Source organism: Erithacus rubecula, assembly GCF_903797595.1.
Source record: "Erithacus rubecula genome assembly, chromosome: 15".
In the NCBI taxonomy this organism is placed as follows: domain Eukaryota; kingdom Metazoa; phylum Chordata; class Aves; order Passeriformes; family Muscicapidae; genus Erithacus; species Erithacus rubecula.
This window is the reverse complement of record NC_136667.1, coordinates 9,519,071-9,546,943: the sequence shown is the minus strand read 5'-3', so window position 1 is coordinate 9,546,943 and position 27,873 is coordinate 9,519,071. Positions and strand designations below refer to the sequence as shown.

The window sequence follows — 27,873 nt, the reverse complement described above, 5'->3', positions numbered from 1 at the left end:
TTCACACTACACAAAAATGTATGAACTGGCTCCAAACAGTAACATAAGAGATGAGACTCACCACAGAAATAAACAGAAAAGAATACAGACACCAGTCAAATTATTTTAAAGGTCCATTCTTACCTGGCCCTTTAAAATAATTTAAAAGGGGAGAGGATATTTCATTCAATATCATCCTGCTGTCTTCAGCCCAGCTTTTTTCTACCAGGCATGGGCTACAGCAAGGGCATCAGTGCCCAGGATTGCCCTGGGCCACCTGCAGGGCCTGGCTGCTCTGCACCCTGCACTGGGCACTCTCCCACCCACCTGCTCCATCACTGCTGCACCCACAGTCTCACAGCACCACTGGAAAACCCACTGACAGTGTGGCTCCAAAGACTGCCACTACCTTGCCATTTCTGTCTACCCTTCCCTGGTCCAAATGAAAATCTATGCCATCCAAAAGAAAATTAATAAAAAAAAGAAATAAATATTGTGCCACATTCAAACCAAGCAGTACGATGCTAAAACCTAAGCCTTTCATAACCAATAGGCTATTTCAACAATCAAGCTAATTATCATTCTTACAAAATAAAATTCAAGCAAACTACACATGTATGCAAAAGTTGGCCTTGCTTCTAAAACAGAAGAAATAAATATAAAAACCTTATTATCTTTCATTAAAAACTTATCTCAGCAACACTGCCAACCTCAGAACATCTGTGCTCCATACATCCTCAGTCATAACTTAAACATTTTTAATACCCAACATTTTGTTCTTGCTCTCCCTCATAACATTTGGGCTAAAAGCCCAATTGGTTTGTTCAGAGATTTGCAGTACTGAATACTGATCTTATATGAAATAGCCATTGTGATGTGCATGGCTTTTCCACATACAATTTAGAGAGCTGAATATTCACAATGAAGAATATTAATTAATTACTGGATTAAAAAAAAAATAAAAAAACAAAAAAACAACATTACTATTACTAAGCCTAAACACAACTTTCTCATTCCAAAACAGAGTCCTCTTAAAATAATTTTGTAGGAGAGATGACTGGCACTGAAACCTCATGTATAGAGACCTAACTACTAACATTCACTGAACATCCAGAGGAAAGCAGCCTGGTCACTTGCATATGTCTTGAGAATATTGCAAAAACACTGACATTATTTAAGCTAATCAATTTTTTCAACTCTGTAATTGCTTACTTGTGGCAGGTAAAAAAATTAAGCCAATGAAGAGTATTCTAATAAACCAGGCCTGTTTTATGAAAGCTAACATGAAAAGGAGAACCAAACCCAGATTTTTTTAGAGACCAGTCTCATTTTACCAAGTGAGCTGACAAATACCGAGCAAGTCTTGATGTTTGTGAAATATTCTGAAGAAAAGGTTAGTGAGACTTGTCCTTTTGAAATGATCTTCCATTATAACTGTGCAGGAATATCGTTTACACAGGAGCATCCATTCTAAACTGATCTAAAATACATAAGTAAAGCTTATTAAATCAACCAAAATTAAACCTTTGGTTTCTTCATTTAATCTTAACCAAAAAAAAAAAAAAAAAAAAAAAAAATCCAAAAAGCTGTACCCCTACACGTTTGCTCAATAAATTCATCATGTAAATAAAGCTAGTAGTTCCCTCCTCTTTCAAAACATAGTTACACCCTACAGCTAAATTTGTATTATGTTAAAAATTTACTGATGACATTATGCAAGTATCATAATTTGCAGCAAATATGTAATTCTAGCTATGTTCAATACAATGAAAATATTAAAACTACAACTATTAGACATACAAGCTCAGCAACACAGTAGGAGCTGTTGAGATAAGGTACTTACTTTCAGCCTTTTTCCTGTATTTTCTTTAACAAAAAAAAAAAAAAAAAAAAAAAGAAAAAAAAAAAAAGAAAAAAAAGGCAGTAGTGCCAGATGTCTCTTAAACAAGCTACATGTGCTATGATTCCTCCCCCTGCCCCCACTCCAAGAGAGGCATTCTGGAACAGGGTGTACCCTATAGCACTGGTGAGCTGAATTCCCAACTGCCCCATGCTCTTGGAGGTGTGTGACACCCACAGCATTTTCCTGGCACCTGGAGGTACCAATCCCCTCACCTCCAGCACATGGAACAAGGCTCACATGCTAAATAATTGCCTTTTTTTTTCTTCCTTCCAGCTGAGACAAAAATGCTATCTTGGACATAAGGAAAGAAATCCAGCTATTGTTTTAACCTTATGTCAAACACAAAAAGAACATCCTTTTTCAGCCATCATAGTTTACTAGCTCCCCCAATACAGGGCATACCAAAAACCATTTCTGCCTGCTAAAAGTTAGTTGGTAATTATATACAAAAGATAAAATAAGGTTGCATTGCAGCGTTGACTGAATTTACATCAGCTGCAGCTTGACTTGTACAGCAGTTTCACACTCAATTTTGTGTGGCAAATTCAGATACAGTTACTGCCAACCACCCTTTTCTAGGACTCTTAACAGGATGGTATTGGGGGTAGGAACTACTAGATTGATAATTACCATTCCACTGGAGAAGAAAAAAAAACCAAAACAACAACAACAACAAAATAAATAAAACACCACCAACCCAACTTAAAAAAAAAAAGAAACCATTTTGTATGCTCTGGCATACAGTCAGATCTATTAATGACAACTTATTGGCAGTGACAATTAAAGCTAATATTCTGAACTTGCAAAGAGAGAAGACTGAAAAGCTGACAAATCTCATTCTGCTTACTTTCATAGCATGGGAGGTAACCTCTGACAGAGAGATGGAAAAGTCAACTGCCACAGAGAAAGTCTTTTTTTGTTTGAACTAGGAATACTGTGTTGATGGTTTTGTTAATTTCTTGTTGGATATACTCAAGTAGATAAGGTAAAAATACTACGATTATCATTATGTTAATTAGTATATATATTTATTTTAAATTTTTTTTTACAATGGTGTGATCTTTAGTTAATTAGACAGATTATTTATGATTCTTTTTTGACATTGAGTTTGGATACTCAAAAAAATACCAGAGGAAAACTAACAAATCTATATTTGTCCAACAACTGCATGGAAAAAAACTTTATTCTCCATAGTTTCAGCTTTTAATTTATTATCTGTACTGTGTCATCTTGTGGTTTTCAGTTCATGATAATATTTGCTTATCACTCTGCAATTACCTCTAACTATTAAAACAAGAATGGCCAGAATGCAACTGCTATATCTCACCATGTCCTCCCCAACAATTTCTGTGGTTTTGCAATTACTGCATTCCTACTCCTAGCATAGGTTTCTCTGTTTTGTACCAAATGCCTGACCCCATCTCCCCACACACAATTCAGAAACACATAATTCAGCAACTGAGAACACAACATACAGGGTTTTCCAGATCTCATTCTCTGACATTTCTCCAGGTATTCAAATCCAGGTATTTTGAACAGGTGGACAGAAGAGGGCTTATTTAAAACAGGCAATACCTCTTACAGAGTGCTTTGATCTTTCTACTCCATTTTATGCTGTGCACTGATGCTGAAATAAGTCAATACATTTTCTCTAAACACATATTTAATTTTCTGAAATAGAATTTCAATCTTGTTGAATCCCCCACATTAAGTTATTCAGGTCTTCTAGATACCTACTCAAAAGCAGTGTTTCTTGGACTTAGTTAGCCATCAATTACATAATTATTTATTATGCCTGTGTTCAACTCAGCAGGCTCTCCTCTTTCTCATGTCTTAACACATTTGGTTCTCCATTTCCTTTTACCAGCAATCTGTGATGACCACTCAGGATTTTTAGATCAAATCATAACACCTAGTGGCAAATGAAAACTTCTTAACCAGGTAAGATTCTGCAAAATCATTTACTACTTACATCAAGTTCACAGCTCCTGAAATCATGATTTGCTTACCAAAAAAAATTAATTAATTAGTCATCACAGGGTAGGCTATATATTATGGGAAAAGGGAAGAGATTTAAAATTAGGCAACTGGAATAGGATTCATGCATGTTTAAATACCTTTATAAAGAAAATATCCTAGTATACTTCAAAATTATCAAGTAGCACATTTTTTTCATGTCATCATTTTAATGCCCCAGGCACCAATTTCAGAAGAACACTGTATGAACAATGAGCTTGTTTTACTATTACACTATAGTAATCTCTTTGCATTACTAATGCAAACTGCACACAAACTTTGTGTCCTTACTCAAAAAGTCACTTATTGTTTAGAATTGCTCTGGCAATAAATCAGCAGTACAGAATTCTCATGCTGTTGTACCATTAATTAGGATTACAAGTATAATATCTTGTTTCAACTAAAATGCAATTGCTATACAGGCATGCCACTGGACCTTACTATCACCTGACAAAGTAGCTCCACATAATGTTTAGTAACAGTGCTCCCACTGCAATGTATTTACCATCTTTCCTACAGTTTGCCTATTAACTAAATGTAATCACTTCTAATGTTTCAGAGTACGGTTTAACTGCTCACCTAACATATATTAAAAAACTCAAATTCTGTAATAGATCATGACCAAAACAAGGGTCAAAACATCAGTTACTAGACAATCAACTGGTCTAGACAAGTAACTGTATAAACTTTATTGAAACAAACTTAGCAGGTATGTCCGGAAGACTCAAATGTCTATAATCAAAAGTTACGTCTTTCCAAGATTTTTCTTCTTCTCCCTATTTCAGCATGGACTATTGCTTTCATATGGACATCACATTAAGAAGAGTTCATGTATCAAAATCCCATTCTGTTGGGAGTAAGTTTCCTATCACACAGGGGCCACTGATATATATACCTCGATCCTCTGTGATTCCATGAACTTGAAAGGCAAGACTAATATTCCATTCAGAGGATCCTTTCTTGGCATCCAACTACCTTGGTCTTGAAACAACATAAAACAATTTCCAGCACAAGTTAAGAAGAGGTAATATCATCCAATCTAATTGTTAGACAAGAACATTTTTATCCAAGTGTAAATCAGGTCTGGCAGTTATTCAGCTTGACCTACACTTACTATAATCTTGCCCTAGGGTATGAAAATCCTAGATCATTAAATGCTACCAATTTAGTCTTGCAAGCAACCTAAAATGAGCCTACAATCAGAGCCAATTTCCAAATGCTGTTAAGTGTTGCAGACAATAGTGATTATAGATAACACGATGTCAAATTGCATTTTTCTTTGGCAGATTTTGAGTTTGGGTTTTTTTGTGGGTTCTTTTTTGAAGAAACACAACTACTATCTCTACCTTGAGTATATGATTTTTTATTTCAGGGTGTTTTTGAGATTAAGGGAAAGTATCCTTTAAATTCAGAGATCAAGAGAAAAACTATGTACTGTTTTTAAAAATTTAGATAGAGAGATTTCAGTTGGAAGTTTTTTTTAAGTTTTTCTGAGAAAAGATGGGTTAAAACAAAGCTACCCACTTCTCTCAGCTATGAGAAAGATTTTTAAATGCCAGCTTTCCTACAATCCTCTAGACAGACAACAGACATTTTAGGAACTGCTACAAATTCATTACTGTGAAACAGATGCCTGCCAAAAAAATTAATTACAGAACATAAATTTTATTACTATGTGAATTAACTTAAGACTTCATATGCTAAGTGCAAAAACTATCCTAGAACTGGAGATCCTGGTATAATACACAGCACACTAAGAAAACAAGGCAGAAGCAAAAAAACACCAGAAAGGTACATAAGCACTTCTTGCAGCTGATTATAGCAAGACAGACCTGCTAGTCCACAAAGTAGGAAAATTCCTCTTGTGCAAGTCTTAGCTGCAGGGAAGGAACAAAAGTAAGAGCAGCAGCCCAGCAGAGAGGGAGCCAGACAGCAACAACAAACCTCTAAAAGGTCAGAGAAGAGGGATGATGGCCCCAAACAAGCAGTAATTAGCTCCACCTGAACTTAACCTACCTGCTAAGGAAAGGGCTATGGACACAGCTGGAGTAGCTGAAAGACTAAAGAATGGGAATGGCAAAGTCACAGCCCTTCAACAGCAACAGAAAATCACAGCACATAAACACCATATGAGAAATGAAAAAAAGCTTGGGCAAGACCCAGAGGTATCATTCAATTTACAGAACTCCAAGGCAATTAACACCCATGTATATTAATAAAAGTAAGAAAGCATAGCAAGTGTTAAAATTTAGATATCAAATATAAATATGAATTTACACACAGTAAACATACAAGCTCTAAATAAGCCTTTTCAGTTTCACTCCTGTAGTGATAGTACTCCACCAAAATTGTTGTTCACACAGCATTCTTGCAAATAAATGCATAAAACTCTTAAAGCCTAGGACATAATTAAGAAAGTAACTTCAGCATTTTATGACTACAAAAAAATCCAATCCACAAAGAATACTTTATCCTTTTAGGCCTAACAGAATGTCCTCAGGATTCTCTGTATATATATAAATACACATCTCTTCATTCCAAGCAATAGTTGTATAATGATTACAGACTACATTCTGCAGCAAGGAAAGTTCAATCATTCTTTACATTAAAGTATTTAATTCTGTATTACGGCCCAACCTGAATAGACACATTTTAGAATGGCAATCACAGTCCCCTAAAGCCCCCCAAAAGAACATTTAATGGAGAAAATTAAAGTTTCAATTGATATGTTAAGGACTGCATAGCATAAATTGAGAATTTTAACAATATCAACAACTTGACTTGCCCAAGAATCAATACCCTTTATTTAAATAGAAGGAAAAACATTGATTTGCAAGGAAAAAGATAATTGTCCAACACTATTTCCAGAAGCAGATACCAAAATATTTTCTTGTCCTCCAACAACACTGAAGAAAACAAAGTGCTCATCAAACATTTACTTTACATCATCAAGCATTTCACTTTACATACAAGGTATGGAGCAACACATGCAGCAATTTCCAGCTCAAGAAATCCCCAAGTGTTTGCTAGACTGCAATACTGACAACCCTCAAGCACTGGCATAAAATTATGCTATTAAATGTGTTCCCTTTACCAAAACTATGTTCTTGTTCACAATGGCAGCTAATATTTGCAGGGGAGAGAAGACAAAGAAGTGCTCTGTCTGCCTATTTAAACCACATCTCTCACCAATTAACACATCAGGGTACAGACACTATGACAATTCCCTATTCTGAAACTAGGAGATAAAATACAAGTTTTAATACTTACTATTCACAAAATCTACATTAAAATAACACACTAAATAAATCTTATTTATTATTTACTAATAAATTACATGGTTTAAAACATGTGCATCTCCTGCACAGTAGTGTAATATAAACTAAGTATGACCATATGGTGTGTTGGAAAAAACAAAACCAAATAAAATAAAAAATATTTAAAGTGTCCAGGTAACATATCTTTTAATGTTTTCTGTATCACACAATTTCTAATGTTCAATGACATACTACTTCTTAGCAGTTCTCATCTAGGCAATATGATGGCAAAACCTAAGCACTTTTATGTGATTTGTTTTTGTTGTTTTCTGGAGTACACAAGGTTAACAGGGAGGTCAGGGGGTGAGAAACAATATAAAACATCCACAGATTGACTGATGACTAGAAAAAAAGACAGAACTTTTATCTTCCTCAGGAATATGAAGCAAATGCATTTTGTACAGAAATTCATTTTGTAAAAATCTATCAACATGTCTCTCAACAAGACTAAGAAGTAGATACAACTTATACTGGAACAATGAATAAAGGAAAAACATCACATGGAAAAAACCCACAAAAACTAAACAGACTAGAGAGAGATTTTTTAATGATGAACAAAAAAAAAAAAAAAATCAGAGATGAGAAGAGAAACACTATGTAGTGACCATGTTTAAACATTCAGCCCTAATGGCTGATAATCATATTCTGTAAGCAGCAGGATCAGAGGTGTGATGTTGCAAATGCAGTAAATCCCCAAGGAAATAATATGTCTTCAAGACATTCTCTTGAAACTGCTTGTGGTTGATTGAAGCAGCATCAATACCAGGGATGCACACACAGGTGGCAATCTCCCCCATTACCAGGGAGAGAACAAAAAGTGAACACCACCACAACTTGGTTACCCTTCCAGTTCAAAGCCACAGATATGAACCCAGCACTACTGCAGTGTTCTAGTCTCCTCAGTCACATTAAAGGAGGGATACATGAGCATTTTGTCATGAGTGGAGAGAACAGTTTGAAACCAGAAATAAAAATGAACACAAAAAGCCCAAAGAAAACTGTAAACCTGGAATAAAAAGTATTCACCTTCCTAATCTTCCTTCAGACATTTTACAGTAGACAATTTTTTTGCTATGGCTGCTTCAGTGCTGACTGTATTTTCATGTGGGGAGCAAGAAAAAAAAAAAAAAAAAAGACATTGTAAGAGATGATATCTAGTTCTTCAAAACGTTCTTGAACATTAACATATAGACAGCACTCACACTTGCATCCCTATCTATCCATCCTTGTAGCACAGGCTTCTTTATGAACTCTTACTGATCAGAAGAAAATCAAGAACCAGGCAGGCATTCTCACAAAAATTTTAAATCTTACTTTAGCCTGTGACAACTGCTATGAACTCCTGGAAGGCTTCTGCAATTCCCAAATTAAAAATCCTTTAAACACATAGAGTATGGGCAGTCAAATTACAAACCCAGGTAAAAAACTCATCAGCTGATTCATCGGTGGCTCTAACACCATAAACAGAATGATGTTCTGTGAAATCCATTTGGAGAAAGCATATAAATTAAAAAATATTGTTCCCCACAAACATTTGCAAATATGTAACCATTATATTTTTTAAAGGCAGATTTTTAAACTATAAAAGCTTAGTCCTTAAAACAGGCTGTTAACCTAACAGTTACCCTTTACACAAAGCAATTTTGTATTGCTTCCTGAAAAAGGCAAAAGATTGACAGAAGTGTTCTCAATAAATGCTGTAAGACAAGATTTTTTTATTTTTTTTAATTTAAGGCACAAAATTGTAAAAAATACTGTGGAATCTTCTAGTGGCTACCTCCTGAATCTCACATGCTTTATTCAGTTACATGAAAAAACACTAATCACCCAATGTATGCAATTTTATTTCCTCCACAGCCGGACACCAATGCAATATAAATGCTACTAACAAGAAATCAGAGGATTTTTAGCAGGATGTGAGTTTTACAACAGACCTTTAATAAGGTGTATTGTACAGAATTAAATATGGTTGGTCAAAGCATAAGGAGCTGGATGACTACCCACTATTGTCAATCTACTTAGGGGTTTTTGGCTACTCCAAAGTTAAACAACTGAAATGTTATAGCTCACCTCAGCTTCAAGTTCCATCACTAAAATCATATAAAGCAAAGAGCAAGACCACCAAAGCTCACACCTTAGCTTTGCAAGAGCTGCAGTACCCATCTGAACTTAACCCTAATAAATCCCACCTCCCTCAAGAGCTCAACAATCCACCTGCTTGCCTGTTTATTTGTGACCTTCAACAACCACTTTTCTAAGCTTGGGTAGTACACATCATTACATACCCAAGTGAGATTAGAAGCAAATGCACTTGAGAAGAATAAAAAAAAAAGTTATGACCAGAAAATTTCTTGCAAATGTTTATTCAAGAGTACAATCCTGTACTTCTCACTGCAAAGTAATGAATAATTTCAATTACAGCCGACTGATCTAATGTGAAAACCTTTCCTGATACAGTGAGAAAGTGTTTTCTTTTTTTTACCCTCTCCATCAATACATACAAGAATAAAATTAAATTTAATTTCAAGAACTGCTTTATCAACTTGAATTCATGACTAAGCAGATTGTGGCCCTTCACAATCTTACAGGTCGGCATATCTATAGAACCCTAAAAATTTATTTTTAAAAAAATGATTAAAAAAAGCCTTTGTAATACTGCACATCTAGCTACAGAATTGTGAGTGACAAAATCAGGACAAATACTTTGTTTCTCCCTTTCCAGCCTTTTGCCCTAACTGGTATTAACTGATCAAATCTACTTCCATAGCAATGAACAGGGTGCCCCTTATACTTTCTCTTGCTTAGCAGATTTTTTAAAAGGCCCTGGTGGATTTTCTTATGCCTTGTCAGTGGTAGTGTTTAATATGGACCCATTAGCCTACATCACCATTACTGACAACTTCCCCCTTCCTATTTGTTACTCCAAAGACCATTTACCTCACAAGATGAATTAGCTAACATCAATGCAAGAAAAAAAAAAATTATGCAATTAAATAGGGCAGCACTACCTTGTCTTGCAGAGAATTCTAGAAGACAGAGGACTTAAGAGTGTTAAATGACAGATGCTAATCATAAATCTAAGTATCTGGGAGCAGGGATGAGAGAACAGGAGGAAAAATTGAAAATAGGATGGTTAAAGAATTACTTCAGGAAAGTAACTACTACTAAATTATGATCAGAAGATTAATATTCTGCCATTATGACATGGACTATGGACTGTATTTACCTATCATATAATTTAGTATTTATTAAGTAAAATTAGGCTTTGGTGCAGTATCTTTTGCCTTTATTTTAATTAAGTTCTCAGTAAAGAGCATTTCAGTAGTCTAGCAATACTTCACAGTTATTAGGAAGTTCTACAATAACATTACTTATGAGTGTCATTTTGTACCCCATGAAGCAAAACAAGGAGATAATGCACACAACAGGTATGTCCACCTATAGTGTCAACATACTCAGTCTCCACAAGCAACAACACCCAGGGGAACAATACCCAGTCAGTTTCAAGCTACTGCACAGAATTTTCAGAACAAAAAAAAAACCTTGTTCCAAAATTAAGCAACCAAAGAGTCTAAATACAGACTAATTTACAACACAGTCAAAAACTGCAGCATGATACTTAAATGGTACCATTTTCCAGGTTTCTGCAGGAACATCTGCCTTCTGTGCCAACAAGACACAGAGCACACCCAGGAGTCCTTTGACAGGGATACCACAAGGGTTTACACCTGGCCACAAGTAGTATCAGATCACACTCACAGAACCTTGATGTCCCTTAGACTGAGGCCCACAACTATGATTTTGTAATTTTGCATTAATAAGATCTGTCCTGGACAGAATATATGTGATCCACCATTAAACCTGCTGGATTACAGGCTGATTTTACAAACAGGAAAAGTCCACATAGGAAAAAAAAGTCAGCATCTTCCTACCACGTAGGTGTGGCATTTTTGATTCACTGTTACTTAAGAGTGTTGTCAGGCCTTATGCACAAAAGGTAGGCACTAAATATGATAGTTAATTATTTTACAACTTAAAAAACAATCTGAAGCAGTGCTGAAAGCAATATTACAGACAATGGAAGCTCTCCCTTTATGTAGCACTGGTTGAATTTTGTGCTTTGGGGGAAAGGGTGGTTTTCAAGAATGCAGACAAAGAAAGAAAACACACATACAGAACACACAGCTTCAAAAGTCACCATTACTCTAAAGAATTAAAAATACAACAGTCTTTTTAGAATAAAAACCTTAACTTATATAGCAGGACAAAATATCTCCGAAAGTAAACACCTTATTTGTCCAGTAAAACAAATACAGACTATTAACAAACAAAAACACTGTAGTATGTACTCAACCACTTTTTTCCCTAAAGACACTCCTTACTGCCATGAGTTTGCTTTTTCTTCAATGCTGATTTATCATTACACTAACATCATTACAAGAGTCTAAACCAGCATTTTCTTAACACTTTTGACAACTCTATTTCTCAGTAATTTACATTTCTCTTAATGTAAGCAACTCATTTTGCTCTCCTTTTGAACTCATTCCATGTATACCTATAGAAAGACATTCCTCAGCATCACTCTCTAAGATTTGAGGATTGAATAACAGCACTGAAGAAATACATCTTTCAAGTAACTTTTTTTGCTTCTTGTTTATTACCACAGAAAATAAAAACTTCTGATTTGCTACAAGATAAAGTTTCAGGATATGACAATTGCAATAATTAAGGTTTTGTACGATGGCCAATACAGCAGTGATTTTACAACAATATGCAGTTTATACTGTTGATATCTAACTGATTCATTCAGCTATTTACAAGTTCTCCCCAAAACATGTAAAAAATCCTCCTCCATTTCATTTGGAGTAAAATAGATTCCCAGATTAGTGGCTCCAGAGAACCACTTAAATAGAAGTAGCACAGTTATACCATGTTTCTAAGACTGTAACTATGTTCTATGATACTGTGGTACACAAGTCCAATATATTGACATGCAAAACAAATCCTTCAACTCTAAATGTCATTGTTAAGTATTTTGTACTTAAACTACCAAATCCAAAAATTAAATATACATTTTAAACCCTCAAGCCCTCCAGCAGTTAAAAGGTTTTACACCATTATTATTGAATACTTAGAATATAAAACATGTTACATGTTACACAAAATGCATTCTACAACTTAAGCAGTTCTACCATTCCCACTTACTTTCCTTTTTCACAATCTTTGCCTTTTCTAGACCTTCTCAACTTGTCATTAACCTATAGAAAAGGAAGATGTTCAAAGGAACTTGACCAAATTCTAGTAATTTCAAATTTTACTGTTATTCCTTTCACTTATCAGCTAAGAGGACATTTATAATAGTTTTTGAAAATATTGCATTAACTATCCTTTTTTTTTGCTAAATAATGAATGAAACTACAAACAATAACCATAGTAGTTTAATAGTACAATAAAATAAATGGGTTACTACTGGAAAAAGAGGAGTCCCACTGCCCCTTCTTGCATTAACTTCTGGCCATTCTTCATAGTCAAGGGCATTTGTCACACTCTTTGTTGAGCAACAATCTATTAATTTCTTTTCAAATGAATTAGCTTTCCAACAGTTTAATAAGCTCAGCTGGCTCAACAAAAGAGTCCTGTGGCTGGTGTAACACAGCTCTTTTGAAAATCAGTGACACTATGGCAGACATAACCAACAGTCCAATTCCATCAAAAACAAACAGAGATGTCCATACTGTTCTGGCAGCTAAAACTGCTTTAGAAGTTACCATACACTGCTCCAAATCAAGCCCACTCTCTCTGGCTATGGCACTATGAGGAATATTTAGTACAACACCCAAGTGCCTGTACCAAGTGTTACCTAGCCAGCTACAAAGCAGAAAAGCCTGGCTCCACACACTGTTTTTCCCACAGTAATGAAAATTCTTAACTCACACTGGTTTGTGCTGACTGAATATATTCAGTGTTCTGATAAGGCAACAGCTGATTGCCTTTGCCCAAAGCCTAGATAAAATGGCAATAAAAACAGCACAGATACAACAGAAATAGAAAATTGTTAAATTCCTAAAGAAAAATGAACCACTAACTCACTTCACTAAGTACAACCTAGAGGGGTCCAATCTAGGTTCTCCAATCCATTACTAAGTTACTTCAGCACATCAGACATGACTGGAATCTACCATTCCTCCATGCAAAGCCAGGACTAGCTTTATTCCAACACAGACAGCACTCACCACTGAGTAGTTCAATACTCCAAGAGTATGTAATGCAAACTAGTTCTATTTCTAATTATTTTCTTCATTGACCTGTGTAGCTTTTACAAATAATGCTATTACAAATGAAAACAAATGGAAAAAAAATCACATTAATTTAGCTAATTTCTCTTTGAATTCTCCATTAAAAGTTTAAGACCAATAAGCCAAATTCACCACTTTATTTCCCTTAGCATTCTGTGTCTCCAAGATGGAACACAACACAATGGAAGAGTGTCCAGGCTAGTCATGGCACAGAAAATGAGCTGGTTTAGCACACTACCACACCTATACCAAGAACCCAGACCTCAATACTACTTCTTATTAATCCATGCTGTTGCTAGCATGCAATTCACTGTATAAACCACTTTAACATTTAACTTCCAAAGCAAAAGCTGGAATGACCAAATCTTAACTGCTAACCGAGAACTGAGGCCACACTTTAAAAAGATGCTTAATATGAAAACATATCCAATCCAAATTGTAGACACATATTTATCACTTCATGCAAACTACAGTTGTAGATTACATGAAGAAAACTATTTTATTATCTCTTCAAAATAAAAAGAAGCTGCAAAAAATCTGGCTAGTAGAATGCAAAACTATCTGCAAAAACTGCAATTCAAAAGGGACATTTTTATTTATTATAAATGTATTTGAAATCCATATGCTTATTTTTTAGATACTGCTGCAGCAAAACACTTCCATACAACACAGTAATCATTTAGAGCTGATCAACAGTATCAACAAAAAACAATACAACAGTAATTTTCAAAGTAAAATATGGAACCCTAATAAAAACATCCACAGCTGCTTTAGGTTTGGTGCTGCAAGAACCTTACAGTAATTAAAACACTAACAGCTTAATGAATTTGTCATAGCAGTTCTATTTAATAAATACTTAACTGAAAACTGGCATTTATAATGGCAAAACACAAGTAGGGTAAACCCTAGCAACTTTCATAGGAATTTTCAACCTAACTATACATTTTAAGATGAATGACAGTCCTTAAGCAGCAAGCTCAGAATGAACATTATTCTCACAGCATTGTGAATATGCTATGGTTCCCCAGACTGGAAAGAAATAAACCTTAACATTGCAGAAACAACACAGAAAAGCTTAAATACCACACAAAATGAATACACTGTGATTCCTTCCCACAGTCAGCATCCTAAAATGCAGAGACCTCCTGAAGAGTAGCATTACACTCCATTTGTAACTTTTTTCTACACCACATGGAACCAGAAGGGTACAGTGACAAAAAACAGTATGTTAATGAGATGATAAAGATTATTCTTACTATTCTAGTTGCAGCATTTTATTCTTTTGACATCAAAAAAATAGGGGTCACAACTGCCTGTTACTGATTTATACTGACAGAAATTAGGCTCAAATGTTAAATAAAGATTAGTTAATATTTGCAGAAGAGTCTGAACATACAAAATGCTATGTAAGTAGCCAGTATTAAGTCTTCCCACACACTCATTCTGGCATGCTTCCAAGCAGTGAAGTCCCACAGAAACATTTCAACAGCAGTAAGGAGAAACAGAGCTCAGGCAATTGCAGCTATATTCACAACAGTCCTTCTAAGGAGCACCTGCAAAACTGGGGAGAACCAATGCCCACTGCCTGCTTCAAATTCCAACACCAAAAAAGAAACTCCTGTTTCAACACAGCTTATATAAATGCATGCTGAACAACCCACATCTCTATAATCCTCTGTACAATCTAAAATGATCTGCAGAACTCCAAACATCTTGTAAATATGATTTTTCTGTTGCCTAGTATTCTTGATCAGACTACAACTTCACAAAGCAAAGTCAGCCTACAGAGAAGGTGTCAGTTTAACTTTCATGTAGAATCTTATTTTCAATACACCACAGTTCTGCCTAGAGCAGACTAGTTTTCCTGGATTTAAAATCTAAAATGGTGAGGGATTAAGCAATGTATCACAATGTAATAGTTTCTGATCATTCAAGAATAAAGCTCTTGCTGAACATGTAAAGAAAGCCAACATCTTAGCTAGGATCCCATGTTGCAAAAAGCACTCTGCAAGCTTTCTTCCAATAGTAGAAGAAAACAAAATGGTCTCACATATAAATTGAGCCAAAAGTGAGGTATAGAGGAGAGGCACATGACAGGTTCAGGCATTTCCCAGTATCTCTGAAGGACAATATTAATATTTTATAAAATTAAAAAAGGTACACCAGATTTAATTATCAGGTACTCTCAGAGATAAGACCTGTAGCCTCAGCATGCCCCAAAAATTTCTGAATCTAGGAGGGATGGGACTTATGATCATTGCACAGCACGGTCCATATTCTGCAAACAAGCCCAAGCCAGACCTCATGGATAGAACTGGCACTGCAGCTTCCAGGAACCACAGAAAACTCAAGAGTGCAAAGGCTCATAATAAGATCTAACCACAGCTGACTGGTAAGCATCCAGCTGAAAGAGGAGGTCTAGCAGGGTCTTTGAAACAGCATCTGATTAACCATGCTAAAGCTGCAAGAAAAATCTTTTATAACTCTTCTTAAAATCTTCTCTTAGCCTTTCCATCTTGCTCCCAGTAACACCTGCACAACTTCTAGGCAGCACATAGACTGAAACCAGAGAAAAATGTACATCATCTTCCTGCCTGCATAAATTAATGCAAATCAACTGGAGTCCTGAATTTCCTTGTAGAGCTCTAATTGATCTATGACAGACTTTGTAACATTTCAGGGGGGGAAAAAAAGATAAAATGGAGATCACCACAAAGATTAGAGGACGAGTTTTGGAACTGGCACATCAGCCTGATGTTTTTATGAGTAAGACCAGGGAGAAAAGTAGTAGATGACAGTGGGAATAAAGTCTTCTTTTTCCGGTTCTACAGTTACAGAAGCAATTGCTACTGTTGGACCAGGTAACTGATAAAACACTTCAACTACTAAAATATTGAGTATTTCTGTATTCTTACTAGACAAAAGCTCCAATACCTTCTTTCATGCAGAAGGAGCACACATTTGCCTCCACAGGAATTTAACCCACAGAAAAATACTGTCCTTCAGAGTTTAGCTCCTTAAACCAGTTCACCTATAGGGTTCAAGTGGTCACAAAACACAGGCACGATGCTAACAGCAGAGCATGTGGTCAGGACACAGAGACTGAACCACCCTAGTAGCAGCACTTACTCATGGAACTGTCCTGTGAAAGGGAAGGCCCACCTCTGCTAACCTAAGTGAGAGAGGAAACTCTGCATTTGAAGTTATATAGAAAGATTAGTCAGTTATACAACTGCTCAATTCTTTTCTTTCACATCAGTGAAGTAACTAGTCTCTCCACCAACTACACTCATAGAAAAAACTACTTTTCCAATGGATCACCAGTCTGATTTCTCCCCTCCAAATCCCGTTCAAAAAGCCTCTAATGTTTGATGGTTACGAATTGAAAAATTAAACATTCAAGAAACAAATTTGCACCTTTCTACATGTGGCAGTGTATTCTAAAATTAAGTTTTCTACATTAAAGCAGTTACTTATACTGCACATATTCAATCACTCAATGCTAACATATTTCATAACAGAAAAAAAGAAAAAGAGAAGATGATAGAACTGGACACACAATGGCTCTCATATTCATCACCATATTCTTACACATTCCTACCTTTCCTAACTTTCTTGCTATATTTTCCTTCATCATAGTAATCCTGTTTCACCTCCTAGGATGCTTAGTTCCTTATATATTAACAAACAGTGCTTATGGTAAAGAAACTGAAAACTTCAGTAAGTTTTTAAATCCCCAAGCTACCAGGAACACTGATTCAACCTTGCATCCAAAAGAACCATTAGAATTTTTCCATGCTTCCCTTCAATGGAAATAGGGAAGACTAAGCCCATTTGAAGGATTTTGCAAGAATGCATAAATCCTCTTCGTAAACAAAACTCCTCTAACCAGTTTTGAATGCAAGGTATGCTTTGCATACTTTAGAGCCCCTTGGCACAAAAAGGAAAACCCTTGAGAATTCAATTTTTCAGAGACTGTTACTGCATGTGGGGGAGAATAGGAAGAATCCTAATGAGTGACCTACTGTATATGGAAAGGATGACTTTCTGTATTTTCTTCTATCCAATGCTATTGAACTGAAAGGGTCTAAAAATGTTTTTGATATTTTTATATCACATTGATGTAAACAATCTGTGTCTTGCCACCTTCGAAAATTTCTGTTTAGCACCAAGTACTGCCCTGAGGTACAATCATACTCTAAGTTAACTTTCATAAAACCACTGTATTGCTGAATAGAAATTGAGCAGTATAACTAAGATAATGCAATGCAGCAAGAGAAATAAAATTCCTAAAGGCTGATTTTTTTTATTCTATTTCAATTGTCAAGCCACAACTTGTCTGTGTACAAAATCTGGTTTATTTCATAGCAGAGCAGTAATACAGAATACACATCACTGCATCAGCAATACTTTTTAAGAGATCAACATTTTTAAATTAATCCAATACTAATATATATCAGTTTTAAAAAGACGACTTATCAAAACTAGTTGAATGGAAGCACACTTAATAAAACAAGAACAGCTTAAACACAGAATATTGAAAAGAAATATAACTGAGTGGAGAAGAAAGCCCAAACATTTTCCAATGTTATTGAAGCATTTGGCTTGTTAAACCATTTCTACATTGGGTAAATCAACATGCAAAAGCCAGTTTCACCTTTCCTTTAGCCAACTGTTTATTAGGCAAATGACAACAGACCTATACTACAGATCCAAGTTCTGCAGCTTTCCTTTCTGGTTACTATAGTTTCAAATGAACTGTAGATTTCTAGAAATAATATTTATGAGAAGCAATAAAAATATCACTGCTTAAATATGAAAACTGTAAGAAGAATAACTTTGATTAGTGTATGAATGACACTGAAGTGAACAGGTAAATGTTCAGGAAAGGAAGTTTCATTTGCAAGACTTTGTCAGACACAGTAAGTGAAGCTTGAATACAGACACAAGAAAGATAAATACAGCACATGGAACACGACAGAAGAGAAAAGTAGGTAACAAAAAGTCATTCAGTAGCCATTTACCTGTCTCTATAAAATTCCCAGCAAAAAAAGCATCACCAGCTCTAAATTGGGACATTATAGTCCCAATTCTCCAACATCTAGGGATACATTCTAAACATATACTGGGGGATGAAAAACATGAATCTTCATGGGAATTTACAACAACTTTAAATTGTGAAATAAAGAAGGACCATCCAATAAGAACAGAGTAATAGATTGTCAGATTGTGGAAACTTCATCCCCTGAGATTCAAAACTTGACAAGTGACCTTACAGGACAAGATCTAAGCAAAAGGTTGGATTAGACCTCCAGGGGTCATTTCCCACCTCAGCAATTCTGTGACCAAGAACATAAATAATTTTTTCATTGTGGCATTGCTTCTAAGAAGCAACTGCGCACTCATTATGCAAAACTTTATTACACATGATGTTAAAAGAAAGTATTTTGGATACAATTGTCCAAACAGGTACATAAGAAACAATAAAAATAGTATATAGCCATATACCAAACAGGAACTTTTCTGCAAGAATACTATTACCATCCCAAAATAGTTAAAAACAGCCAGGTTTTACAAATTCTTATGTTATTAATCCTAAATTATTAATATGACAGTCTTTCCTTTTCAAATATATTTAAATTGTATTTTTTACCCTAAATCAAAATACAGTATATCAATTTTCGTCCCTATTTCCCTGCCACAAGCACAGCTCTGCCATATGATATATAGATTGCAGCCACTCGTCATTCCTGTTTTGAAAAAAAAAAAAAAAAAAAAAAGGGTTCAATCAAGTCTTCCCAGTTTCCCCCCTCGGAAAGAACATCTTAATAATTGGTCCTCTGTTTCTAAGAAAATCAGAAGTGAAATGGCCAGTGGTCAGAATGCACTACCATCTTACACAAATTAAATCAGTTAACCACTATATCCATAATTATAAAAAATGCCTTATTCCAAGACTCCTGTCAGACAGCCATCTTCAAATTGAAAACCAGACACCTCAAATGCACACATAAAATACAAGGCTGTGTTCTTGACATTTACTACTTATATTGGGGATTTTTGTAACTTCAGTAATCTACATGTTCAATTACCCACAGCACATTAATAAAAGTAACACATGATAAAATACAGACCTTCAATATTCACACCCCTACTCCATACAAATTCTTATTATAATTAACTCTGCTTGCTGGAAGATTACATTCTTACAAATAAACAAACAAATAAATATATAAATAAATAAAACCCCAACCACCATCCAATTATATCACTTGCCTATTATCTGCTTACTAAGACTTGATTTGGTCCAAATTTTCAGCGGATCCTTCTTAAGGAATGAACTGAGTTTTATGTAAAGGAGTAACAGGTAATAGCATGAAAGACTGAAAAAGCCTTAGCTTGAACACCTTATTTTTCTTTGTAAACAAAGCAGAAGTCAATTTTCTTTTGCCCAGATATGATGACACAAGGATAGTCTTAAAACTTAGGCTGAAATCCTATGTTCAGTAAAAACCTGCAATTCAGCCATAACCAAGAACAGCAACATTACCTCCCCATCAAAAGCACCCATCTCCTTCCAGTCAGTTCACATGGACTAAGCAATAGGAAAATAACTGCATTTAGCCTTCTCTGCTGTATGACCACACAAAGTACAACACGCCCTCCTCCCAGGAAGCACCAAGCAAGTGTTCATCACATGATGCCTGCACTCGCTGGGACAGTGGGAGGTACCACTGGAGAAGGGAGAAAACTGAGGGGAGCCTGCAGGTAAGCTCAGGTGTCCTCCACATCACTCACAGACCACAGGCTAAGCAGCACTTCAAACCTTCACAGCATCTCCAAAGCCAAATCGGGAATGCAACCCTGACTAAATAAAACATAAATACCTAAGGTTTGTTGTTACTTTTTAAAATAATAGTTTCAGAAATGATTTGTCTTTTTCAAAATATCAGTATATTCAAGTTCATTATTTTATCAATAGGAAACCCTGAAATTTCAGCTATAATTCTTATGAATCTAAACCACTGCAGAGATATTCATTATACAGCAACAGGCACCATTTGAGACGTTTTTCAAAACACATGCAGAAATCATCAGCTTGTTCTATCTACCCTCGAACAATGGGAAAAGATGCAAAAATACTTTCCTCTCTAGAGCTACACAGAAGCAGTAACAAAATACTACTGCAGAAAATAAAATTATTTAGAGTGTCACGCATATTCCCTTGCTCTAATATAATAACTAACATTTACTGAAAGGAAAGTAAAATGCATAAAAGGTTGTGTAAGGGCAGGACTAATAAGCCTGTTAAAGTCACAGCTATAAGAAAATAAACTACTCACCTACCTACCAAAAAAAATTTCACAAAAAAAGCCCCAAAACCAACCAACCAACACATGTCCTCAGATATTTTTCTGGGTAGGTACTGTGATCAGCTTCTCAATCACAAACTACCCTGCTATATATGCCAATCTTCTTACATCTACTCCCTCTTCTGATCATAGTCTTTTACAAAAATAAGCCTTTCAAAGTCAAAAACCATAGCTAGCTACACAATCAAAAAATGTGCAGAATAGACAACAATGAATTACGTACCTGGATAAAGCAGCTATCAGACAACTTATTTTCCCTCTGAAGCCACAATAAGACAAGCTAGCTGCACACAGATATAATCCTACATGTCCTTCATTTCTGACTCAAACTGGCATAAAGAAGTTTAAATGCAGACTAGTCCTGGGCTCCTCCATACAAATCTGTAGCCAGTAAAGCCTAAGAAAAGCCAGCTGCCACATGAAAGCTACAGGGGTACCCTGGGGGATCAAATTTTCCCACATTCCTATCTCCAAAATTGGGTGCCAGATCTCAGAAAATGCTTGTGAAAGAAATGTTTCCCTTTCCCTCTTCTCCACCCTCGATCTCATACCTCTAGGACAATTAAACAGTGGAAAACTTGGAAATACAGACATACTAAAAACTGATTGAGTATTCTGTGAAATAATGGAATGATATAACCCACCAAATCTAGGATCTGGTCTAGTCTCAGTGATCTCACCCACCAAACTGACAAGATCAAGGGAAAAAGAACACAGAAACCCAAACACTGAAGCATCTTTCTCTAGACAAGCTTCCCAACTTCAACAAACCACCGGCAGTCCTACCATTGTCTCTGAGGATCTAAATGAGGATCATATTCAGATATTTCCCTTACTTTATATTTATTGTCACAAAAAATAATTTCCAACTTTAGCAGATTTTTATGAACTTCAAGATGAGAATACTTAAGGAAAATAAATTCTAGTTAAAACAACATAGGATTAAAACTACAATTTTAACCTTGTACTCTCAAAATGAGTTTTTGCAATAGCACTCTTAAGCAAATACCTGACCTTGTCAAAAGGCACATCAGATATCAAGCTTACTCCTAAACCACAAGGATGCCTAAGTTCGTGAAAGCATTTTTTTCTTCTAATATAAAAAGCTAACTGAAGTCACTGTACTAATCTTCAAACACGAAATCTGTTCACTGAATGGAGAGCTTAACAGGTTCACCCTTCAGAGCAGTCTTTGGAGCGAATGAAGGCCCGAGAGCCGCAGCTCCGCAGGCGTGACCCGGCGGAGCGCAGCCCCGCGCGCCATCCCTCCGCCGGGCGCCCCCTGGGGACCGGGGGCGGCCGCTGCACGCACGGGCTGGGCGCGCCCCGCGCTCCGTCCCGCCGGGAGCGGCTCCGGGCGGCACCAGCGCGGAGCCAGCGCGGAGCCAGCGCGGAACCAGCGCGGAGCCAGCGCGGAGCCAGCGCGGAGCCAGCGCGGAGCCAGCGCGAAACCAGCGCGGAGCCAGCGCGGAACCAGCGCGGAGCCAGCGCGGAGCCAGCGCGGAGCCAGCGCGGAGCCAGCGCGGAGCCAGCGCCTTCCATCTGCGCGCTGCCCCATCCCAGGCGCCGCCGGGCGCACTCAACAGCACGGGGCGGGAGCAGGCGGGAGGAGGCCCAGAGCAGCCCACAACGCAGAGCTGCCGGCGCCAACCACCCAGGAACTACGGCACCTTGAAGAATTGCCTTTTTTACTTTGCCTTCGAGTTTTAAAGGGGAACTCATCTAAAACGCTGGATGGTATTGGATCTAAACCACGGCTATAGGCTATGTCACCATTAAAGTTTTTGTGATGCACATGAAAAAGAGCTCTTCTTATTCTTCCATATATTAGCTGTGTGCAAGCTTTTTTTTCCAACGTAAAACTCTAATTCCCTGCTTACCTCTGTTTCCCAAGGACTAGATTATCACTCTCTCCTCTGTCAATGATCCTCATCTCGGATTAAGTTTTCAGAATACAAATGTTTTAAGTGATACAGAGAAAGAAACCAAAGCTTTTATTTAAGAGTATTAAACTGGTATGTTGATGGCTGCTATCAATCACTTCTTTCCATCAACTGAACCAGATGAGACTCTTGGAAATTCTCACATCTCACTGACAGAGATGAAATCCACAACATATTTCTCCTTCCAGTATGTTTTCTTAATTACACACATTAAAAAAAAATTAAAAAATTAAAAAAAAAAAAAAGGAAAAAAAAAAGGAAAAGAGAAAAAAGTAGAAAAAAGCAAACAAACAAAAAACACAAAACAAAACAACATCTGCCACCAAAACCCAACAGTACCATTTTGGAAATTCAAACTTACAATATTCTCCAAAGTTTTCAAATTAGTCAGAGAAGAAATGGCCACTGTAGACAGAGATCCCACTGAGTTGAAAATCTTGTCTCATCTGACAAAACACAGAATTCCAGCGCCACAACCAACAAGCACAAGTAACAAGCAGAAATATTTGCTTATTTTCTGGGATTCATTTGGTGAAAATAAGCAACTGAAGTATTTCAGGTTTTTGTAAAACATACAACCTGTTTTTACTGGCACACAAGTTTCAGAAAGGCTCATCTCTCCTAAAATATTTGCCTGCAGCAAAACAACTGAGATAGTAAGACCACAAATGAAAATGACATAGAAGGATTCTGGAATCATTCTAAATTTGAACCATAAGTGACAAAGAGCAATCTAATTTTAAAAAGTTCATAAAGCTTTGATGTGCCAACATAATTTCATGACTTAACTATGTCTAACACAGTTGCTCCCACCACCAAGAGCAGGAACTTTCAAGTGGTTTGTTGCCTGCAGCTATTTTCTACAGGAGACTGCAGTAGCATGTAATATTCAAGAGAAGCTGTCTACATGACTTTTTTTTTTATAATTCAGTTGCTATTGGTAAGTTATACTGAGACAAAATAAACCTAGAGAGTATTTAACTGACAATTCTATTTACACTCCTCCCAAATGAAAATTATTTCACTCCAAGCATTGAAAGACTTGAACACATAAAGTTCAAATGTGATATATTTATGGAATTTGAGTTAGATTACCAACCAGCTAACTGAATACTCCAAAACATAAAATGAATGCTATTCAAGTAATAGAATGCATTCTAAACTATTTTAATAATCTATGAGCTAGCAATTTTTTGTCATTTCACAGAACCCAATTTTTGAAAAATATATTCAAATATCACAGAGTCCTTGATTTGAACCAACCCTGATTTCTGTTTTCAGTTGAAAAAATCAATACTTTATATCTAAAGATGAGAAACTGTACATAAATTTAATTTCTTAAATACAAGTTTAACAAATCCTCACATTGCTTATTAACTCTATTCAGCATTATCTTCCTGAAACTGTAAGTGCAGATAAAAGCTTAAAAGGCCTATACTCTGGCCCAAGTATATAACTTACAAGTTTATCTGAAAGCTAGGGAAGGATCACAGAAAAATTAAAGTCTCTCCTATCCCCAGTTTCATGCCTGTGGGTTTTTTGGTTGCTTGCTTGCTTGATTTGCTCATACAACAGTCAACCTTAAGTTACCACAGCTAACTTAATACAAACAACAGCAACAGAAACTTCAGAGGTTTGTGTCACCAGGTTGCACAAAGCCCACCTGTACACGCACCATAAAATGTACCTTAAATTGGTTTTGTAAAGAAGGACCAATATGACCCCTATGAGATACAGAGCAAGATCTATTTGTCAGAGAAATTATTCAATTAATATTTTTCTTCTTTGTATAACTTCTTAGGTTTTTCAGTCTTTGATTAATCAGAACAGTGTGGGGATTTGAGCCTGTTCACCTTCAGGGCTTTCAGCAGCAAAAATACCTGATGTTTATGCTAAAGCAAGGCAGCTCTCACACCACGTTTTAATTAGTAACTCAACTGTTATCGTGCCATAAAGAAAACAACTATGTTACCCAATAAAGAAGCCCTGTACCAGATCTGTGTTACTGAGTTGGTGACTGATCACCAGGAAGACAGATCCACAAAATTATGAGTTGAGGATAATGAACAAGTGGTATCAAGATGACAGAGATTAACGATGGCCAATTGCACAATCACTCGTGGTATTTATTTGTCTGTGCACAATCAGCCAGCCTGCAAATGGCTAAGTCTTGGGAGAGCTGAATACCAGATAAATAGGAATAATAATAAATAGATTACTGATTTAAGGAAATGAGACTAAGAAAAATGGAAAAAGTTGTTTTGAACGGCCAAACACTACAAACGAGAAAGAGGTAATCAATAACAAATCGAGATGGAACTGCCAAGAGTTAACAGAGTTATGCTTGGGGAACACCACCTCGCTGTAGCAAATGCTAGGAACTCTCATTCTTGGTCGTTTAAAACGGGATTCAACAAAATTCCCGGAGCGCATACAGCGGTCGTGCAACGGCTTCCCGAGAAGCGATCCAAAAGGCGTTTTCCTGCGGCTCCCCCGCAGCAGCCCCTGGAGCCGTGCAAGAGGGACGCGGAGCGGGGCCCGAGCAGCGCCGGCCGCGCTCGCCCCGAGCCGAGCGGCGGGGCCCGGGCGGGCCGGAGGAAGCGGCCGCCTCCCGCGCGGCGGCGGCCAATGGGCGGCGGGCGCGGCCCGAGGCGCGGCGAGCAGGCCCGGCGGGGCCTCCGTGACGCACTTGGGCAGCCGCCCGCCCGCCCGGACCGCGCCGGCACGGCCCCCCCGCAACCCGCGCCGGGCGGCGGCCCCGCGGCGCGCAGCGAAAACGCGGGGTCACACCGGCGGCTCGGGGGACCGGACACGCCAGGGTGTGGCTCGGGGAGCGCACGGGAAGGGAGAGCTTTCGAGCGCCGGCAAGGCAGGCGGGGGGGGCAGCAGCGCTACCCGGGCTGCCAAAAAGTAATTTAAAAATAAAACAAGCGGAAAAAACAAACAAACAAAACCCAAAAAAAAACCAACGCCAAACCAACCAACCAACCACCCACTCCCCCTCGGTAATTAGAACACCGGACTCGGAGGTGATCGAAACTTTGTGTCACCTCCAAATGCTGCATCCCGTGGGAACACGAGAAAGGAGAACCGAGCCCGGACAGTACAATAAATAAATAAAAGCAGCCAAAGAGGGGCCCGATCGCTTACGCGCTCGCTCTCGGGGCGAGGAGAGGGAAAAAAAATTAGGTCGGTGGGTCCCGGATTTCCACGGGGTAGACGGATTATACAACGCTAGCAGAAGAGAGGGAGGCATGGAGGCAGCGCGGCCGGGAGCGCAGCGGTGCGAGCCCCCAAGGCCAGCACGCCCAGCACCGGGGATGCGCTCGCAAGGGAGAGGAATTCTCGGAAAACAGGCCTCCCAGCCCAGCCATCTGCGGCCGCTCACTTCTCTGTCCTTCCGTCCCTAACCGCAGCAACAACTATATATACGTATATATATGCTTGGTTTTGGTTTTTTTTTCCCTTTTCTTTTTTTAAATCCATGTAGAGAAAATAAGCGCCCAGAAAACAGAAACACCAGGAAAGCTCTCATTTCCTACCTGGGCAGGGTTCAGCTCAGTTCAGTGCGTGCCGAGGAGGAGGGGGCAGAGGAGCACTATCTAAAACAAAAGTGGCGCCAAAACCCCCCAGTAAGAAGCATTCTCCTTCCTCCTCCTCCTCCTGCCCCCCTCCCCCACCGGGGCCGGCGAGAGCCCAGCGGGGTTCCTGCTACACGCGGCTCCCGGCATCGGGCGTCCCCGGCACAAGTTGGCAAGCGCCCTTTCTTTACAAAAAAATAAAGGAAGCCGAACGGAAACTGCCACAACTCTTCCTCTTAGCGGACAGCCGCCGAGGAGCTCGGCCAAAGTCACTCGGAGGGGAAAACTCGACCCACAAAGGCCTCTCCCGAGCTGGGCGCCGGGGCGGGGGGGCAGCGAAGGGAGGCGGGGGGGAAGGTGTAGGTCAGTCCCTACGTCCTGACTTGGGCCGAAAGAGCCCCGCTCCCGCCAGCCCTGCTGTGCAGTCACGGGGAAAGGCGACCAGAGTTGCCCCAGCTCTGGGAAGAGAGACTGAGGAGACAAACCCCGATTCCTCGGCACTTCCCCGTGCGGCGACCCAGCCGGGAGCGGGCTGGAAGGAAGAACTCGGCTGCTGGGCGGCGGGGAGCAGGGGGAAGGGAGCCGTGGCGAGCGCTGTCAGCGGTGCGAGTGCACTGCCCGCGGCCTCCCCCGACATTCGACCCCGGGACACCGGCAGCCACCCCACCATTTTCTGTGCGCGGCCCAGCGCTCGCCCCGAGCGCGGCTCGGGCCCCGACCCCATTCCCCTCGCCTGCCCACCCGAGCAGCCCGGCCCGGCTCGCCCGCACACACACCCCACGCACACAATGCCCGAGTCCTCCATCTTGCCGGCAGCCCCTGCTCGGCTCGGCAGAAGGGGGGAGGAGGAGGAGGAGGAGAAGGCGGTTCTCCATTTTAGCTCGCCGAGCGCCGGGCCCGGCCTGCCCGCGGCCGGCTCTGGGGAGGAGGAAGGGGGCCGGGGCGGGCAGGGGGGCCGCTTTCGGCGCCCTCTCTCTCTCTCACTCGCACTCTGCTCGCCTCCCCCCTCCCCGCCGCGGCGCGCCGGGAACGGGGGGTGGGGGAAGCGGGGGGCTGGAGTGTTTTCGCGGCTCGGCCCCGCCGTCCTCCATCTTGGTTGCGCGCAGTCCCCGCGGCCAGCCGGCCTGGCGCCCCGCGCGGGCCCGGGGGCCGCGGGCCCCGACCCGGCCTCTCATCGCCGCCGCGCACCACGATCCCGCGTCCCCCCGCCAAACTTCCAGAAGCTTCGCCGCCATTTTCTAACTTACCTTGCCCAGTGTCGGCGTAGGCAGCGAGGAGGCCCTGGCGCACAGCTCCGCTCCCGTAACCCCGGCGCGGCTCGCCGGCTGCGCGCCCGTCCCGGCCGGTGCCGGGCTGTGGGCGCGGAGGGGGCGCGGGGCGCGGGCGGGTCGGGGTTATTTAATTTGGCGGCGGCGCTGGGGATTGTTTGGGGTGTTCGCTGCTCGGCGGCTCGCGGGCGAATGGA

At 39.2% G+C, this 27,873-nt stretch overlaps 1 protein-coding gene across 4 annotated transcripts in view; it reads right to left on the bottom strand.

Annotated features, from left to right (window-relative positions):
• The window catches only part of STAG2 (STAG2 cohesin complex component), a 74,009-nt gene extending 46,136 nt beyond the window's left edge, over positions 1 to 27,873 (bottom strand). For 3 of the 4 annotated variants that reach the window (XM_079318529.1, XM_079318532.1, XM_079318531.1), the window contains exon 1: positions 27,656 to 27,873. The gene's annotated coding sequence lies outside the window, so the exon portion shown is untranslated. Of the gene's footprint in view, positions 1 to 26,369; positions 26,502 to 27,655 lie in introns of those variants that run through there. The other variant, XM_079318530.1, reaches the window with a different exon arrangement.